At 40.5% G+C, this 21,301-nt stretch overlaps 1 long non-coding RNA gene across 1 annotated transcript; it reads left to right on the top strand.

Moving 5' to 3' along the window:
- Window positions 1-739: 739 nt before the first annotated feature.
- Window positions 740-13,918, top strand: LOC128317239 (uncharacterized). Its single transcript, XR_008300784.1, has 5 exons — window positions 740-2,104; window positions 5,133-5,240; window positions 5,375-5,547; window positions 5,748-5,921; window positions 13,143-13,918. It is a non-coding gene; the product is annotated as an uncharacterized LOC128317239 (long non-coding RNA).
- The last annotated feature ends 7,383 nt before the right edge of the window (window positions 13,919-21,301 follow it).

Raw genomic sequence — 21,301 nt, 5'->3', positions numbered from 1 at the left:
TCAGTATCTATGCAACAGTATTGAAAAGTGACCTTAAATCACCTCATGTATTAACTTTCAGAGCTTCATTTATACACTACACTGTACCATTTCTAATACATTTAGAAGGGTGACCCTAGGCCTGTGATCCTGCAGGGATGTTTCTGTGAGAACGGGCTGGTGTGACCTTGTAGGTGGTGTTTTTAAGGTGAAGGCTAATGTTGTTTTTGAAAACATAAACTGACTGAACTCTCGCCATAGTTAAAACTGAGATAAGGGGAAAGTGAAATAATTGGGGTGAGAGGCAGGTGTGTGATTAAGAGAAAGAAGAGAAAACTCCATCCAATGAGATCATTGTTTTAGAATTGTATAAAAGCATGGGCCACGATTATGTAAATCAGATGCTCTGCAGACCATCTCGGCTTTGTTGTCTGATTCAGTAAAGTCTATGGATTTTTGGCATCCAGAACCCCTTGTCTTTGTAACTCATTTTTCTTATTCTGATTTGCAGAAGTATTTGCTCTTCAGTTCAGAATAAGAAAAAGAACTTTCAAAAGTCAAAAATCAGACTCTATTGAATCAACCAACAAAGCGGAGATGATCATCTGATTTACAGTCGTGGCTCAAGCTTTTATACACTTCTAAAACAATCAGCTCATTAAGTGAAGTCTTCTCGTTTTTCTTTTTATAACAGTCTTGTCTCTCACCACAATTATTTCATTGCTCCTCTATCTTAGTTTTAACCGTGGCAAGAGTTCAGTCAGTTTATTTATTTATTTTAAAGTTAACCTTCATCACAGCTTCAGTAATGCACTTCAGTAGTCTGGTAGAGAGAAAAACCCCTTCCATGAAACATGACAGAGCACATCTGGACTGAAGAAGATACAATTTATGAATAAGATCTGTGTGCTTATTGTTTTTCTCAAAAGCACAGTCCACCTGCAAGGTCACACCAGTTTGTTTTTGATTCTCATACACAAAAATATCCTTGTAAAATCATATGCATAAAGTCACTCTGTAAATGCACTAAACCTCTATTTATTTCTAAGTATTTAACTTCAAGAGTTATACTTGATTACATGATAACCATTCTTAAATCATACTTTGATTATACTTTGATTAAGAAAATTCTTCCATAATTTCTCATCAACTAAACACTCATTTTTACTCGCCATCACAAACAAACTACGATTGTAAAACTGAGGGCTCATTTCCAGCTGGCCTCTTATTCGACTTTTCCAGTACAACTTAAGATGCTACGTGATATTTACTGATTAGCAGAAGCAAGTCTTGTGTGTGTTCTTATATTTTATACCTATTTAAAGAGAAATTAGATGCAATCATTAACTGCTGAGGAATTTTCAGACACAAATTGAAACAGGAATTTTCTGATCTCTGAACATGGTAATTAAGATGATGCAAGAATGATTTATCTTTCTAAAACTGTATATTCATATGGTCTGAAGACAAATATAACAATGCACCAAAAACATTCATTTTAAGATTAGATTAGCATTTTGTTATTGTACCTCTCTAAAATGGCAAAAGACAATACAGAAGTAGAGCTGGTTGCTCTTACTGCTTATTTTATATAGAGCTGTCTCTTGATTACTAAAGAATCTGTTCAATATATTATAAAAATAGCAATGATTTATCATCACAAAACTTGAGAAGTATATTCATCTATAGTGTCTTTATTGTTCTATGTATCTTGGCAAGAACTGGCCACTGGGGCTCGCTATTTGCGAGGAGTGCTTGGACCCCGCAGATTGCCACTTGTGGCTATATTTTAATTTTTTTATTGCAGTGATGTAACACTGGGCCTGTCCTTCTAATTAATTAGCATTATAAATGTTGTATTAGGAAGAAAAAGTATTACGTCTCTTTCTCCTAAAAGGATTGTTCAGTATTGAAGCTTATTTATTTGTATTGTTTTTTTTTGTTTTGTTTGTGTGTCTGCACGTGCATGCATGTTTATGTGGCTTGTGGAACATTACAGCAGAAGAGATCAGGCCTGGTTGTACACAGCTGTCTATCCACAAACAATATCTTTTCTTTACTAATAGTGAAAGATGGATCACTGTAATCCTGACCAACCTGATGGGTCTCCAGAATTAAAAAAGAGGTAAACTATTGTTTAGCCATGAACATTTAACAAGAATTTAAGCACTGTATGTACATCATAGAGTAAATGTCCAGTAATGTCATGGCAGACCATTCTAGTACCAAGTTGTGTGTCACAGCAGAGTGATATGTGTGGATAAGGAGTGAAGGGGAAAAAATCTTAATTGGTTGGATGTGTGTGTGTGTGTTTGTGTGAAGATTTGAAATCTTTCATGTCCATTCAAATGTTTTTAATGAGACTTTGACAATGCTCTCTACTGACTATCTGTGTATGTTAATGAGAATCTAAAGTCTGCACATAAATTATTAATAGTAATAATAAGTAACATTTTAAGAGTAAAATTTGTATGTTGTTGAGTAGTGAAACCCGGGAAAAGATATCAAAATGTGCAGGACCCAGCTGTACCTCCATGAACAGTGATGTGTCTATAGATCCTCCACCAGTGAGTGCCATACTAAAGTGAGGGGTGGCTTTTTTGTAATCAATTTGCATATGGGCCTAAGGAAATTTAAACTGATTTCATTTTGTGTGAAAGGGTTGTTTTCAGCATTTCTTGTTTTGTGATTGCTTTAAAGCCTAGGGGTATTGTGTTAAGAAATGTTTTGTAATATTTGAAATATTAAGTGTTTCAGTAATGTTTTCTTAGTTTATTCCCTTATTGCATTCTCAGCAACTTGGTCAAGTAGTCATGTTGGGTCCTGCTAATTTAGTCATAAAGACCAAACTGCTAAATAATTTCTTTAGCACGTACATTGTATTTCAGCATGCTTTGACACAGAAAGAAAGAATGAATAACCACAAATAGGTGTCAGGTGTTCTACGTCATAATTCACTCATACTCCCACTGCAGACTTCTGCTAAAGAACACATGATAGTTAAAAGACAGATTTCCTTTATTAATCTGATTCGAATCCATGATTGCTTTTGCAGCTTTCTGTTGTTATAGTGATATAGGCGCATGCTCTATAGAGCAGGAGGTATTTGCCTGCTGGAGATGCAAAATGGCACAACACGCTCTAGGATTGATTGCATTTGCCTTCCCCTGAGCCACCTTGACGTTGAACTTAAATTGTTTTCGATCAATTCTAAAATCTAATCTGCTGGTTACAATGATAATTTAATATAAATCCTACAAACAGTCAACCCCTCATTCCTGAGATATCACACTAATGGAAATCTCTGACAGATATACAGACAACCCAAAAACATAATACCTCCTCATATATAAAAAGAAAAACAATAAAACATACCATAATTCTTCACATTCAAAACAACATGATTCAAACTTGTATCAAAATTAAGAAGAACTTTGTAAAAGTTTAGCAAAACACTAATGCATACTGAATTAAGGTTTCTGGTGTTATGTGTGTAAGCAGTGTGGCCCAGATACACAGATCAGACTCTCCAGGGCCCAGCTGTGTGTCTATGAAGAGTGATGAGTCGATGGACTTAACATTTAAAAGGAAGGGAAAATCCTCACTCATATAATAGCTGTTTGTTTACCAATTTTACACTGCCTGGCCAGATTCACCCATCATGCATAGTGCCTACTGTACAAGCCTCTGGAGGCAGTGTTATGATCTGGGGTTGCATCAACTGGTCAGGTCTAGGCTCAGCCTCATTGTGCGGCAATAAAATGAAGTCAGCTGAGCACCTGAATGTACTGAATGACCAGGTTTTCCCGTCAATGGACTTTTTCTTCCCTGATGGCACAGACATATTCCAGGATGAAAATGCTAAGATTCATCAGGCTTAACATGTGAAAGAGTGGTTCAGGGAGCATGAGGAATCATTTTCACACATGAATTGGCCACCACAGAGTCCTGACCTTAACCCCATTGAAAGTCTTTGGGATGTGCTGGACTTACGGAGTGGTCCGACTCTCCTGTCCTCAATGCAAGATCTCAGCCAAAAATTAATGCAACTCTGGATGGAAATAAATGTTGTGAAGTTGCATAAGCTTGTTGAAACAATGCCAGATGTGGCTAATGATGTAATAAAGACTTGTAGGAGTATGGTATACTATATTGCTAAAAGGATGTGCACCCCTCCCACCGAATGATTGAGTTCAAGTATTTCAGCCACACCCATAAAATCAGGCATAAAATGCATAAAATCAAGTACATAGTCATGCAATCTCCATAGACAAACATTGGCAGTAGAATGGATCGTACTGAAAGAGCTCAGCAAATGCAGCACTGTCAAGGGATGCCACCTTTGCCACAAGTCAGTTACTGACAGCTAGCGTGCTAAATCTGCCCTGGTCAACTGTAAGTACTATTATTTTGAAATGGACGCATCTAGAAGCCACAAAGGCCACAAAGCAGTTTACCACACAAACTCACAGAACGTGGCCATCAGATGCTGAAGCATGCAGCACTTAAAAATCGGCTATCCTCTATTGCATCACTTACTACAGAGTTCCAAACTGCCTCTGGAAGCAACATCAGCACAAGAACGAGCTTCATGAAATGGGTTTCTGTGAGCAGCTGCACACAAGCCTAAGATCACTTTGCGCAATGCTCCTTTGTTGAGTTGGGCCGCTTAGTTCCAGTGAAGGGAGCCATTTTAGACAATTGTATGCTTCCAACTCTGTGGCAGCAGTTTGGGGAAGGCCCTTCCCTGTTCCAGCATGACTGTGCCCCTGTGTGCAAAGTGCGGTCCATAAAGATATGATTTGATGACTTTGCTGTGGAGGAACTCCAGTGGCCTGTACAGAGCCCTGACTTCAACGCCATTCAACATCTTTGGGATGAACTGATTGTGAGCCAGGCCCTCTCCTCCAATATCTGTTCCCGACCTCTCAAATGCTCTTTTGACTGAATGGGCACAAATTCCCAGACACACTCCAAAATCTTGTAGAAAGTCTTCCTAAAGAGTGGAGGCTATTATAGATGCAGAGGGGGCAACTTTGTATTAATGGCCATGGTTTTGGAATGGGATGTCTAACAAGCTCATATAGGTGTAATGGTCAGGGGTCTACATGCTTTTGGCCATATAGTGTATATAAAATATTTTGTTTTCACAGCATGCTACAGAGAGAAAGAAGCAAAACAGAACAGAAGATCATAATCACAGATTAAGAAGTGAGAAGGGTCAGAAGTGAGACCTGGACAGTGGTACTTTTATTATGCTGGTATTATAAACATAACTTCCTACTGAGTATTTCTACAGATTGATTTGGTTATCAAGTACATATATAGTAGACTAAAGTGAAATTACAGAAATTGTGCTTTGTATCTCACCAAATGGTCTGTTACCATTTTACAGGTACAAGTCTATAGCTACTGAACCTCATTTTCTGGAGAGATGCAAACTAAATATGCTAAGGAAGTTTCAGCATGTAAATGACAAACCAGGGAAGCCCAACACTTCTCAGTGAGATCTACACTGAGCTCTACATCACAGAAGGAGACAATGGAAAAGTCAATAATGAACATGAGGTGAGACAGATCGAGGCAGCATCCAGGAGAGCAGCAACAGAGGAAACACCAATCAAATGCAGTGACACGTGTTTTTAATATACAAATATTACATAATACTTTATGCAGCATTTTGCAATATGAACTACTTGGATTTGTGTTATATTTGATATTTTAAAAAGTAGTTTTGGAAGATTTAAGAACTTCTTTGATAATGTCAGGTTTAAGAACTGTGGCCTGGGAGAAAGTGGTTGTGCAACCTTGGCTACAGCACTCAGCTCAGAATTCTCCACTCTGAGAGAACTGGATCTGTCTGAGAATAGCCTCAGAGACTCAGGAGCAAAGCTACTTTCTGCTGGACTGGAGAATCTTCACTGGAAACTGGAGAAACTGAGGTAAGATCATCTCTCTGAGAGTGACATTGCTGGGGGCCTTCTATAGAAAAGCTCCTTTATAAATTCCAGTAAGCATTAGCATTTCCATGCTTATTTATTTTTTTGTTATGATGCCATATGTTAAAACTACAGTCATGTGAAAAAATTAGGACACCCCATGAAAGCCTGTGTTTTTTTAACATAGTTAAACATATGGACATTTGATCTTCATTTTAACAATATTGGGAGATTCGAGTAATATAACTAAACAAATAAAACCAAATAAAAGTCTTTTTAAAATTATCTGTAAAATGTAATTAAAAAAAAAATCCAATTTCTTGTGAGGAAAAAGTAAGGACACCCCCACATTTATTTGTACTTAAAATGGCTAGAATTACCTACAGGTGTATCACATCAGGTGCAAATTATTACAACATGGTTACAGAGCATTTTGAAGGAGGCTTGCCTCATTTAAACCTCAGACATTTAGTCTGGTTTGCTCTTAATTGTTGAAGTCAGAGGTATCACCATGGTGAGATTCAAAGAGCTCTCTGAGGCTCTCTGAGACTACATAAATTTATACATAAAGTGCACAAGTGCAGAGAGCACAAGACAGTACAATGAGTACTGGGATAGACAATGGGCACAGTAAGTCCCAGTGCAGTGCCGACCAATACACAGTTCTATTTGAAAGTGAATCCAGTGACAATAGTGCAAAAAGTACAATATAAGTAGCTGAAATAGTGTAAACCTAAGAAGTAGCAGCCTATGTACAGTATAATAAATATTGTAGCAGCATAATGTAATGTGCAAAAACTTGCAAAAAAATTGCAAAGAGGATGGAGGATGCTCAGTTGTGTGTGTATATATGTATGTGTGTGTGTGTTCTTTCAGTCCAGTTTATGAGTGTTTAGGAGTCTGATGGCTTGGGGGAAGAAACTATTGCACAGTCTGGTCGTGAGGGCCTGAATGCTTCGTTACCATTTACCAGACAGCAGGAGGGTGAAGAGTGTGTGGGGTCATCCGCAATGCTGGTGGCTTTGCGGATGCAGCGTGAGGTGTAAATGTCTGTGATGGAGGGAAGAGAGACCCCGATGATCTTCTCAGCTGTCCTCACTATCCGCTGAAGGGTCTTGCGATCCGAGACGGTGCAATTCCCAAACCAGGCAGTGATGCAGCTGCTCAGGATGCTCTCGATAGTCCCTCTGTAGAACATGGTGAGGATAGGGGGTGGGAGATGCGCTTTCCTCAGCCTTCTCAGTACAGGCACTGCTGGGCTTTCTTAGTTATGGAACTGGTGTTGAGCGACCAGGTGAGGTTCTCCGCCAGGTGAACACCAAGAAATTTGGTGCTCTTGACAATCTCCACGGAGGAGCCGCCGATGTTCAGCAGAGAGTGGTCATTCTGTGCTCTTCTGAAGTCAACAACCATCTCTTTAGTTTTGTCCACATTCAGAGACAGGTTGTTGGCTCTGCACCAGTCCGTTAGCTGCTGCACCTCCTCTCTGTATGCTGAGTCATCGTTCTTGCTGATGAAACCCACCACGGTTGTGTCATCGGCGAACTTGATGATGTTATTCGAGCTGTGCATTGCTACACAGTTGTGAGTCAGCAGAGCGAACAGCAATGGACTGAGCACACGGCCCTGTGGGGCCCCAGTGCACAGTGTGGTGGTGTTGGAGATGCTGTTCCCGATCCGGCCTGACTGAGGTCTCCCAGTAAGGAAGTCCAGGATTCAGTTGCAGAGGGAGGTGTTCAGGCCCAGCAGGTTCAGCTTTCCAAACAGGTGCTGAGGAATGATTGTGTTGAAAGCTGAACTGAAGTTTATGAATATCATTCAAACATATGTGTCTTTACTGTCCAGGTGGGTGAGGGCCAGATGGAGGGTGGTGGTGATGATGGCGTCAACTGTTGAGCGGTTGGGACGGTAAGCGAATTGCAGGGGATCCAGTGAGAGGGGCAGCAGGGTCTTGATGTGCCTCATGACGAGCCTCTCGAAGCACTTCATTGATGATGGGTGTAAGTGCAATGGGACGGTAGTCATTGAGGCAGGACACTGAAGACTTCTTTGGCACAGGGGTGATGGTGGTGGCCTTGAAGCATGCTGGAACGACGGCGCTGCTCGGGGAGGTGTTGAAGATGTCCATGAAAACATCCGCCAGCTGGTCTGCACATCCTCTGAGCACCCTGCCAAGAATGTTGTCTGATCCAGCAGCCTTCCATGGGTTGACTCTGTGTAGAGTCTTCCTCACATCGGCCGTGGTTAGGCACAACACCTGGTCATTGAGAGGAGGGGTGGACTTCCTCGCCATCACATCATTCTGCACCTCGAACCGAGTGTAGAAGTTGTTCAGCGCATCTGGGAGGGAGGCATCACTGTCACAGGCAGGTGACATTGTCCTGTAGTCCGTGATGGCCTGGATGCCCTGCCACATGCGCTGTGTGTCTCTGCTGAATTGTTGTATTGTTGAATTGTATATTGTTGATTCTGTTGTGTTGTTTGGAAGTGTCTGTTACTCTATGCTAATTAGTTCTCTCAGATGACTCATCAAGAGTAGTTTCAGTCTTCCTTAGGGTGTGAATTGTGGGCAGGGCTTACTAAGATATATCGAAGGTTATCCGCTACGGTCAGAAACATGATTTACAACAGTTAGACACACTAATTTAGAAAGTGTCAAGTTTACTGGGGTATATTCTTGTTTAGTTAAGTGCTACAGGTTCCCTCCCAGTTTTATTTTCACTAACCCCACTCCTGACAAAGCTGCAGACATGTGCCTCAAACCAATCTCTGTTGTTGCCTCTCACAGACCCAGAAGCTTTCATGCACAAGCCAGAGGCCGCACTAGCAGCAACCTCATCTACCCTCCTCTGTTGTCTCAATCTCAAACAGTGGTGGTAGGTGGGCTCTTGAACTGCCAGTCTGCGGTAAAGAAAGCTGATTTCATCTCAGCTTTAGCTTCCCATTACTCTCTTGACTTTTTGGCACTAACTGAGACCTGGATCTCTCCACAGAACTCAGCTACACTGGCTGCCTTAGTCTCTGCTTATGCTTTCTCGCACACTCCACAAGAAGCTGGCAGGGGTGGTGGTACAGGTTTGCTGTTGTCTCGGAGATGGTGCTTCACACCGTTCTCTATCTCATTTCAACATCTCATCCTTTGAATTCCATGTAGTTACAGTTACCTCTCCAGTCAACCTTCTCATCGTTGTCATCTACCGACCTCCTGGTCCCCTAGGGGCCTTCCTTGAAGAAATGGACATGCTCCTCAGTCTTTTCCCTACTCACACCCCTCTTATTGTCCTCGGAGACTTCAACCTCCCTGCTGACAAGCTCCAGTCCTCTTGCCTTCTCCCTCTTCTGCATTCCTTTTCCTTAACTTTCAACAGCTGTCCTCCTACACATGAAGGAGGAAACACCCTGGACCTTGTCTTCAGCTGCCCCTTTCCTACTACAGACATCAGTGCTACCCCTCTCCACATCTCTGACCATCTCTTGGTATCCTTCTCCATCACCCTCCCTATCCTGCCTAAAACCACCAGCCATCTATATTTCTATCCCACTCGTAAAAACCTCCACTGTATCTCCCCTTCCTCCTTAGCTTCCTGCACCCTATCATCCCTTCCTGTCCCTGACTCAGACACAGATCTTGTCTCTTACCTGTCCAAATTTTCATCTAAAGTGACTTCTGCTAAGACTGCCTTCTACAAAGAAAAGCTGGAATCCTTTGCACAAGATCCTCGCAAGCGCCACAACATCTTTTCTTCATTACTCAACCCACCGGCTCCTCCTGCTCCATCCTCCCTGACTGCTGAAGACTTTGCTACTTTTTATGATGAGAAAGTTGGAAAAATTTGCCAGACATTCACTTCTACTCCTACTCCTAAACTACACACTGAGGATTCTCCTTCTCATTCGCTGTCACAGTTTTCTAAACTAACAACAGAAGAGATCCTGCAAATCATCTTATCCTGCAATCCTACCACCTGCCCATTGGATCTAATCCCTTCCACAATGCTCCAGACCATCTCTCAAGACCTCCTCCCCTTCATCACCACTATCATCAATGGCTCCATAACATCTGGTCATGTACCATGCTCATTCAAGAGAGCAAGGGTTATTCCCATCCTGAAGAAACCCACTCTAGATCCCTCTGACATCAGCAACTACCGACCGGTATCACTTCTCTCTTTTCTTTCTAAAACCCTTGAACAAACAGTCTATAATCAGCTATCTTGCTATCTCTCACAGAAGAACCTCCAAGATCCCAATCAGTCTGGCTTCAAACCGGCACACTCCACAGAGACTGCCCTTTTGGCCGTCTCTGAGAAGCTACATGCTGCTAGATCAGCCAAACTGTCTTCAGTCCTCATCCTCCTTGACCTTTCAGCAGCGTTTGATACAGTGAACCACAAGACTCTCTTGTCCACCCTCATGAGCCTAGGAATTCGTGGTGCAGCAATGGTTTGCTTCCTACCTGGAAGGTTGGTCATATCAGGTAACATGGAGGGGATCCACATCTGCTCCCCGCAGACTCTCCACTGTTGTTCCACAAGGCTCAGTACATGGTCCTCTTCTGTACTCCCTCTATACGTAATCTCTTGGTGCGGTCATATCCTCACTTCAGTTTTCATACCACTGCTATGCAGATGACACTCAACTCATCTTCTCCTTCCCTCCCTCAGACACTCATGTTTCTGCTCGGATATCAGCATGTCTGGCAGACATCTCATCATGGATGACAGCTCATCAGCTGAAACTTAATCCCACCAAAACTGAACTGCTGTTCATCCCAGGTGATTCATCCCCATCTCAGGATCTTGCAATCTCCCTAGACAATTCTCTGAACTCGCCTACGGTTACTGCACGCCACCTTGGGGTAACCATGGACAATCAACTGTCCTTCTCACATTGCTAATCTCACACGCTCATGTCGATTTCTCCTTTATAACATCAGAAGAATTCGTCCATTATATTCCACACAGGCCACACAGATGCTTGTTCAGTCCCTTGTCATTTCAAGAATGGACTACTGCAACTCACTCCTAGCAGGTCTGCCTCTGAGCGCCATTCGTCCTCTGCAACTGATCCAAAATGCAGCTGCACGATTGGTTTTCAACCTTCCTAAATTTTCCCACACCACCTCATTGCTGCGCTCCCTCCACTGGCTTCCTGTAGCAACCCGCATCAGATTTAAAACACTGATGCTTGCCTACAAAGCCAAAAACGGACCAGCACCCACTTATCTCAAAGCACTTATCACACCTCGCACGGCACCACGCTCCCTCCGATCCTCTAGCACTGCTCAACTGGTCCCATCATCTCTCAGGGTACAAGGAAGGCATGCATCGAGACTCTTCTCTGTTCTGGCACCAAGGTGGTGGAATGAACTTCCCCTAGATGTCCGAACAGCTGAGTCACTGGCAGTCTTCAAATGACGTCTAAAGACTTAGCTCTTCATAAACTACTAAAATTAGCACTTACAAAAAAATTACCTCCCCAACAGAGTTTTGGACTGATGGTATTCCTAGTTTGTGACCTAGTGAGCCACTATCAGAATGTATTTTTGATAGACTTCAAAGCACTATTGTAAGTCGCTCTGGATAAGGGCGTCTGCCAAATGCCATAAATGTAAATGTAAATGCTGGCCTTGAAGTGGTGTGTATGAGTATATAAGGAATATAAATCTGCATAGAGGCTGAAAATCCTGAAAAACTGAAAAAAGATAGTTTGTGTTATTTAAGTCGCTACTTAGATAAATATACTTTTGGGAAAAGGATGCCTGTATGTCCCAAATAAAAATGGTTTTATTGTTTTCAGTAAGGACTCTGAACTCTATGACTTCCACCTCAAGGTCCATTGAAAATTGCAGTGTTTACTTTCACTTAAATAGCATCATAACATCCTTATTTTTCCATAAATAAAACTTTAGTAACGTGCTGCTTCTGAGCACATTGTAAAAAAAAAACGACACGATTAGAAAAGAAATAAATTATAAAATGTTATTAGTTAGTGGTAGGAAGCAGAGCCATGTTAAACTTCCGTAAACAGAATAAAGTTTCATGCGCCATTACGTCACACTACGTAAACACGCACAGTACGTCATGATGTCACACAGAAAAAGAACACAGGAGAGGGGTAGCCTGCAAAATGGTGGATTTTCCAGCACCACTTCGTCTGGTCATTCCTCTTCAATAGGGATTAAGAATAATCCCTATAATACAAAAATAATGTAATACAGTTATGCAGCTTTTCTGTATTAAGGATTTAAAGATATTATGGACACTTTCATGAAAGAAATAAAAAGGGTTTAAATGTTGTGTAGTTTCTCTTTTTGTTGTTATTGTTGTTTGGTGGGCTAGGGTTGTGTGGATTATGTGTATATTTTACAAGATGGGGGGTTGTGTAAATATTGTGTAGATTTTATGGGATGGGGTTGTGTAAATGTTGTGTACATTATACAGGTGCTCTGTGCTCTGAATACTGTTAGCTGTTTACATGACTATGAATTCCGCTGACAAATTTACACATTTTAATACAACAAAAATAATAAAAGCTGTTTCCTCAGAGTTACTTTATTTCAAATGAGCACTTAAACCAATTAAAAACTACCATATTCTTTGAACATCTTGACCACTCTGACGTTCGTCTAATAATACATAAATATATGCTTTGGAAAATGATGCCCATCTGTCCCGGATAAAAATGGGCCAACACAAACCCATAAATTAAGACAAATAAAACAAATCAGTCAATTATGACAAAGGAAATGCTGCTATACAAATGGAAAATGCCTCAGCTGATGGAGGATTTAGCCCTCGCTTATTATTATTAATATGTTATTAAATATTTTTATTGGCGTAGAAGTGAGTAAAAAAAAAATCCACTTCTGTTTTTCAGCTTACCGTGATTGTTCATCTCACGCTCGCGGCTGTCTGTGTATGTGAGCTTTTATAGAGTCAGTAGTAGTTCAGTGGTTAAGATGTTGGACTACTGCTTGGAAGGTCATGAGATCAAGCCTCAGCACCACCAAGCTGTCACTGCTGGGCCCTTGAGCAAGGCCCTTAACCTCAACTGCTCAGTTATTGTCACGGTTCACAGGTTCATCGGCCTCTTCTGGCCGTTCTGTGTACTACCGTTGATGAGTTCACTAGTTTCAGCTGAGGCTCATTAACTGCTCTATTTAAGCCTCAGTGTTTGTCTTGTCTTTGTCAGATCATTGTTTCATGTCTGTTTTCTGTGCAGTGCCTGTGGCTTGCTCTGTTCCCGGTTCCTGCTCTCTGGTGGATTGCTACCTCCCTGTTTCTGGATTATTGGATTGTTTTCCACCCGTGTCTCCCGGTTGGACATTTATGGACTTTCACCCATTGCAGCCTAGCGCTACTGAGGAGGCCTGCCATCACTGCACCCACGACTCTCTGCCTTCAGTGACTCTGTTGTCTTGTTTACACTCAAATAATATCATCTGAATTCGCATTTGAATCCATCTTGTCCTTCCTGACAGTTATACAATTGAGATAAATGTAAGTCACCTTGATAAGGGCATCTGCCAAATGCTATAAATGTACAGTTCCATGGGTGTCATTAAATGCAGGTGGGCTGTGTTGGGAAATAAAGTTTGTTTTTAGGTGATCAACATAGACACATGACAAAAACGTTTTAAAAACACTGCACTTGTACCCAACTGCCTTAGAAATCCCAAATATGCTTGTATCATTTGTACACTGTTGCAGCTTTCCATTAAACTGCTGGTATTGGTAATAGGAGTGAGCAAGTAGTCGACGCGTAAAACTTAGAGTCTATGCAAACAGATGTAAGATGCAAATAGTCTCTTTCTTCATTGTGCTTCATTGAATAAACATTGCTTCAATTAGCTTCCTATGGTGTCATTTTGTTTGGTTCTCAAAAAGTTCACACAAAACTCCATACCTTGTAGATACAGCATACTGTTCAACACAGTCCAACACATAATCCAAAAAGCCTGTTTAACATAATGAAACATGACCTAAAACGGTCAAAAAACTGTGTGCTTCCCCACTACCAATACAAACCCCTGTTGTCTCATTATCCAATTGCCCTGATATACCATGGGTATTCTATACCAGAGTGCCAGCCAATGGACAAATATATAACTACAACAAAAATGGCTTCAATGCACCAGCCCATTAATTGCTTATGGCAGAAGACATAACAATTACAAACTCAAAAAAAAAATAAAATAAAATAATAATAATAATAAAAATGAAGCCATAACTAACACTGCATCTTTGGACAGGAAGCAGTAAATTTAATTTCTAAATACCCCAACTTAGTCTGCTTCTAATAGAAGGCAAAGCTTATTAATCGGATGTTCTAAGACACTGCTTTTGGTTTGTACCTTTACTGAACTTAGTAAACTTTTGTTGTCCGAGTAGGTCTCCAAAACTCTTCCGAGTATCCATGAGCCTCGTGGTGCTGAAGGATCAACAATGACTACAATGTCTCAGGAAGTGAAGTTTCTACGTTCTCCATTCCACTTTTGTCGATTTTGCAACAATGGTAGTTATTCTCGTACCCATCTTTTCCAAAAAAGATTGGAAATGTATTGCACTTGTTTCCATCTCCTTTTGGCATACAGGTCAGATCTTTCAAATAAACCAGATGGCAATGCAGGATTTCCTCTCATAAGCAGGATGTGATTTGGAGTGAGAGCTTCTAGATCACTAGGGTCACTGGATAGTTTGGAAATAGGACGGTCATTCAAAATGGCTTCTGCTTCGCACAAGATTGTTTGCAATGCTTCATCGTCCAGTGTTTGTTGTTGAAGAACTGAACAAAGAATTTGTCTCATCATTCGAATTATACGCTCCCATATCCCTCCATAATGGGAGCCTGTGGGGGGATTGAAGTACCATTGAACTTCCTTATGTAGTAAGGCTCTCTGAATCTTCTTGTTGTCCAATGCTGAGAGAGCATCCTTTAACTCCCGCTCAGCTCCGATAAAATTAGTCCCATTATCCGACATCATAAGAGAAACTTGTCCACGACCACAAACAAACCTGCGCAAAGCATTTATGCATGAGTCCGTATCTAATGAATATGCCATTTCCAAAGGGACTGCTCTACTTGACAAATAAGTAAATATCACTCCATAGCATTTTACTTTACTCCTGGCTCTTTTTACTTCAATGGGCCCAAAAAATCCAATCCTACATTGGTAAAAGGAAGTAGGTCAGGGGTGATCCTTTCCAATGGAAGGTCTGCCATTTTTTGTTCACCCAATTTTCCTTTATTACGTCTACAGATGACACACTTGGAGATATTTTTTCTTGCCACAGAATTAGCATTTGTAATCCAATACTTGTGTCGCATTTTGGAAAGCATTTGGTTTCTGCCACCGTGACCTAACTGCTCATGGATGTCTCGAAGTATGAGATATGAAACATGCTGATCCTTAGACAACAAGATAGGATGTTTAGTTTCAATGGGCATTGCTGATTTACCAAGTCTTCCTCCCACCAATAACAATCCATTATATAATACAGGATCCAAACTGTATACAGTACTGTTTCTCTTGACTCTAATACTTCCATCCTTGAGCTCTGCAATTTCGTTTTGAAATTGTTCCTGTTGACTGAAACGAAGGATACCAATCTCAGCCTTGGATAGATCTTCCACAGTAAAACTGTGTCCTCCTAGAGATGCCTTAAGCTCCTGTAATTTTGAATCTACAGTAATGTTGTTAATCTGTTTTGAAGCTTTCTTTTGGGGCTCAGCTCCATCAGAATATTCTGCAGCTTCAAGTACCAGGCAACTGCAATCTTTAATTGTTTCCATTCAGAGTAGTAGTTAATTAGTCGACTAGTGGCATTCTGTCCACTCTGCAAGGCAACAACATTTACTTTCGATTCCTCTTTAACTTCCGGGTCATCATCTGTCAAGACCTGCTCTTTTACAGAAAACAGCATATCACTCGGTTCCCAGAGAAAGCTAGGACCACCTATCCATCGCTTACTGCTCAAAAAATGTTCCATTTTTAGCCCACGAGATGCATCGTCTGCTGGATTTTCTTTAGTGGGGACATACCTCTACTGCTGAAGTTGTGTAGCATCTCTTATGTAAGACACTCTATTAGCGACAAATGTGTGAAAGCGTTTGTCCTCGTTTCTGATATAATTAAGAACAGTCGTGCTGTCAGTCCAAAAGACTGAATCTTCCAAAGGAATTTTCAACTCCTTTTTCAGCATGATGTCAACTTTAACTGCCAGTACAGCCGCTGTTAGCTCCAAGCAAGGTATAGTCACTGGTTTTAATGGTGTTACTCTAGACTTGCCAAGTAGGAAAGCCACTTGTACCATGTTTAAACTGTTCTGCAACTTGAGGTATGAAACCGTGCCATATTCACTTTCGGATGCATCAGCAAAGTGATGTAAACAAGCATGAGCGGGCAGTCCGAAATCCATGTGTTTAAAACATCTGTTCACCTTGAACTCTACAACTCCATGCAATTCAGATATCCAGTGTGCCCATTGCTTCTGGAAGACTAGTGGGATAACCTCATCCCAGCCCACAATTTGTCTGCACAACTCTTGAATAAGCACTTTAGCAGGCAGAATAAGCAGTGCTAGAAATCCCATAGGATCGTACACAGAGCTTACGACAGATAGAATGCCCCTTCTTGTGCATGATCGATCTTTCACAGAAATCTTAAATTGAAAGGTATCAGTTTCCACATTCCACTGGAGACCTAAAGCTCTCTCGATGGGCAATTTGTCTCTATCCAGGTCTAACTGCTGTATCTCCTTAGCACAATATTTCTCAGGAACTGACTGCAACACTTTACGGCTGTTGCTGATCCATTTCAAAAGACGAAAGCCTCCTTTCTGACAAAGCGCAGAGAGATCTCTAACCATAGAGATGGCAACTTCCTCATAAAAGACACTCTTCAAGCAATCATCTACGCAGAAGTTGGTGATGGTTTCAATTACTTCCGATGGAAATTCTGCCTGATTGTCTTTCGCTGTCCGTCTTAAGGCATAACAAGCACAGCTAGGAGAAGATGCAGCCCCGAAGAGATGAACCGTCATCCTAAATGTAATGGGCTCCTTAGATATTTCTCCACCAGGCCACCATAAGAATCATAGAAAGTCCACATCTTCTTTGCCCACTTTGACTTGGTGGAACATCGCTTCGATATCCGCCATGAAGGCTACTGGTTCTTGTCTGAATCTCATCAGTACACCTACCAGAAGATTGGTTAGATTAGGGCCTTGCAACAGTTGACTATTAAATGATGTACCTTTATATGTTGCTGCACAGTCGAACACAACTCTTAGTGATCCCTTCTTAGGATGAAACACCCCGTGATGTGGAATGTACCAGACTTTGCCATCTACACGCTCTAGCTGGTGAACTGGCACCATCTCCGCATAACCTTTATGTACAACATCAGTAAGAAAACTTGTGTATTTCTCATGAAAGTCTTGGCTCCTTTCCAATTTCCGTTTCAAGTTATTAAGTCGCTGTTTAGCAACACAAAGGTTGTCAGGTAGCGTAACATCATCAGACCTGAATGGCAATTTTAAGCTGTAGTGTCCATCTTGAAGAATGACTGAGCTGTTCATTATGTTCATGAACCAAAGATCTGCCCTTGACATTTCCTTTTTATCAGCAGTCCTTTCACTGAAATCATGATTGAACTGATTGTTAAGCATCTTCTCCAGTTTAACGACAGAAATTCTGTTAACAGTAACAGCAGAATGCCCATTTTCATTCTTGTGGTCACTGTTGTCCTCCATAGTTCCACTGACAACCCATCCCAATAGGGTTTTGATGGCAAATGGCCCATTACCATGACTGTTTATTACTTCATATGGTTCAATCAAATTGAACGCATTATTTCCAATCAGCAAATCAACTTCTGTTTGAATGTATGGTATCTTAACCTTGTCCAGGTAGGACCACTTGAATAACTCCTCTTGAGTAATGATGTCTCCTGAACTAACAGGCATCTTCTTCTGTGTATATATGCCTGGAAGTGGGAAAAAATGATTGCTGTTGATACCACTGATTTCAAGTCCACCAATAACATTACAAGAAACAGACTGTTCTTGGCCCATGGCCCGACGAAATAGATTGACCCTTTTTCCACTCATGTTCAGCTCTTCCATCAAACGTTCTGAACAAAAAGTAGCTGAGCTTCCTGGGTCAAGAAAAGCATATGATCAAGCGACGTTCACATTCTTTACTCAAATGTCCTACCTTTAAGCAACCAAAACAAATTCCTTTGACTTTCAGAAATTCAAGTTTGTCTCGTTGAGTCTTTGTCTTTAAAGCAAAACACCTTTCCAATGGATGTTGATTTGCGCAGAACAAACAAGTTCCGGTAGACTTGGACACAAAACGGTGTTCTTGCTGTGGCTGCACATCACTAGTTTTCTTATCTGAAAATGAAGTAGCAACATTGGTGGTAAAACTGCTTCCTCTAACTGTTTTGTGCACTTGTGTTTTAGATTTACTTGTACTTTGTTTATCTTGGATATCTCCAAACACAGGATCAGATACCACCTTGACCTGTCTTTCAACAAACTCCACAATATGTGAGAACTTTGCTCTGCCTTTACTAGATTCCATAATTTCGCAAGCCTTTGCTCTCTTAGCTTATAGGGTAACTTTGTTACAATAATTTTCATATTGCTGGGCATGTTGAGTTCTTGCATGTAAGAAAGCACACCCATAGTATTACAACAGGTATGTAAGAACAAAGCATAAGCCTGTAATCCTTGTACATCCTCAGACTTTAGTTTAACACCTTCTCCAAATAGGCAGTAGATACCTGGAATTCATTACCAAAATGTTCCTTTAATAATCTTTTGGCCAATGCATAGCCTCTGGCAGGGGGTAAGTGCTGACAACTTTGTACCAAGTCCTTTGGCTGTCCACTTGTAAACTGCTCGAGGAAATACAAATAATCTATTTCATTGGTAGTTTTTTCTTCAGTGCTGTGTTCAAATGCTCTGATGAAGGGAATGTATTGCAATGGATCTCCATTAAAGATTGGAATCTCTCGTTTAGGTAAAATACGAGGATGTTCTTGCTGCTGAATGAGATATGTTGTTAATTCCTCCTGTCTTTTCAAAACTTCCAGCAAGGGATCAGACAGAGGTAACATTGTTTCTTTGGTTCTGATCTGATATAGCATGTGATGCAGTAGCATCAACTACTCCAGCTGTATTTGTCAACATTGAATTCAATGGCACATATTCATTTGCAGTAGGATTCAATCCCCTAGGCCGCATAGAATCAGAATTAAGGTTATGACTCAAATTGATCTTTCTTTGATCACTCTGTTTTCCCTTTGAACTTGAACTTCCATTATGTGAACATTTGCTTTGATTATCAGAAGCTTGTAACTTCAATAGCATGTTTGGCTTTTAATGCAGCAACGTGTGCCATAAGTGCAGCTTTCTCCGCCATCGCTTGTACATGTGCTGATGAAACAGATCCACTTCTACCACTGTGTGAGCTATGTTTGCTGCTTTTGGAGGAAGCTAAAGACATATTTGAAATGCTGTCTCCAGGACCTACGTCATTAGTTATATCATCCACTTCAGAAATTTTGTGACTTGGCAATGTGTCTGATAACCACTTATTTACACGTTGAGTGAACTCATTGATTGGTATCATCTTTACCTTGAACCATATTTCATGTTTTTCAGCTTCCTGGACAGGTAACAAACCCAATAATGACTCAGGGGCCTCTTTAGCCTCTGTACACACTACTTTAAAGTCTTCAAAGACCTTGCAAATCTCAGGTTCATATTCTTTGGCATCACACATTAACCTGTTACCATCCTCTATTAGTTTCTGAGCCTTTTTAAACTTTGCCTTTCTTAAGTTTTGCAAAGTATCAACCTTTTCCAATAAAGCTTTGGGTGTTAACAGTTCTTTTCCCTTTTACAGACTCAGTATCAACATTTGGCAAGCTTTGAACTGACTCAGTAAACCCTTCAGCATTCATACACTTTTCACCTTCCATTTTGCAAACAATTGTGAGCAAACGTACAATTCATATACATAAGCAATGTCTATTCAGCAACCAATGCATTGAAATTATGCTTTAAATCCAGTTGTGTGCACACGTAATTTTAAATGGCCATTTTAATCTTGCAACAACAAACATATCTATAATCCAGTCGATTGACCAGGACTGACGAGACGAGCGCGCAGAGTAAATACAACAACAAATCCTCCAAACGGGAAGAAATATAATCCAAAACGAATCCACCAAGTCAAATGAAGCCAATGATTAAATCCAGAGACGTGTGACAAAATGATGTCCTCACGTGCAGCAACACGTAATCTTTATCCAAATGAACGGCGTCCTTCTGTCCGTCGAAACAAATACGTTGACTTTTACTCCAACGATGAATCAAGCGATGTCCCAGCAACAAACTTTTCCACATGGATCCAACAGGAACAATCCACAATTACCGTCACATTTCCACGACGAAGCCTCCACGCTCGCTACTTAGTGAAGCACAGTTTTTTTACTTTATGTTGCAGCTTTCCATTAAACTGCTGGTATTGGTAATAGGAGTGAGCAAGTAGTCGACGCGTAAAAATTAGAGTCTATGCAAACAGATGTAAGATGCAAATAGTCTCTTTCCTTATTGTGCTTCAAGACTTTGACTACTTGCTCACTCCTATTACCAATACCAGCAGTTTAATTAAACATTGCTTCAGTTAGCTTCCTATGGTGTCATTTTGTTTGGTTCACAAAAAATCCACACAAAATTCCAAAACTTGTAGATACAGCATACTGTTCAACACAGTCCAACACATAATCCAAAAAGCCTGTTTAACATAATGAAACACGACCTAAAACGGTCAAAAAACTGTGTGCTTCCCCACTACCAATACACACACCTGTTGTCTCATTATCCAATTGCCCTGATATACCATGGGTATTCTATACCAGAGTGCCACCCAATGGACAAATATATAACTACAGCAAAAATGGCTTCAACATACACTATGTTGCAATTAATTTAGTTTACTTTTATTTTTATAAATGCTTAATGAAATATCCATGTAGATTTGAAAAAGAAACATGCTAATATGAGGTTTCATTTATCTGGCTCTCTATTGTGCTGATTCCCTAATAAAGTCAATATTTATTTATTTATTTATTTATATAAAAAATGTATTTATCTTAAATTATTATTTACTATCTTCTAATCACATAATAGACAAATATGTGCAGATAAAAAAATGCAAGGACAAATTATTTTTTAGGTTTAGTATTACTGAAAAGCTAGAAATGGCTTCTTTAGCACACAAATGTATACATTTGAAATCCAAACTTGTATGAATAAATATATAAAATATCAATATGAATATTTAATATTTACAAAAATATTTTA

The sequence above is a fragment of the Pangasianodon hypophthalmus genome, chromosome 23 (assembly GCF_027358585.1).
Source record: "Pangasianodon hypophthalmus isolate fPanHyp1 chromosome 23, fPanHyp1.pri, whole genome shotgun sequence".
Taxonomy (NCBI): domain Eukaryota; kingdom Metazoa; phylum Chordata; class Actinopteri; order Siluriformes; family Pangasiidae; genus Pangasianodon; species Pangasianodon hypophthalmus.
The sequence above is the reverse complement of the archived record's forward strand: the minus strand, read 5'-3'. Positions and strand labels throughout refer to the sequence as shown.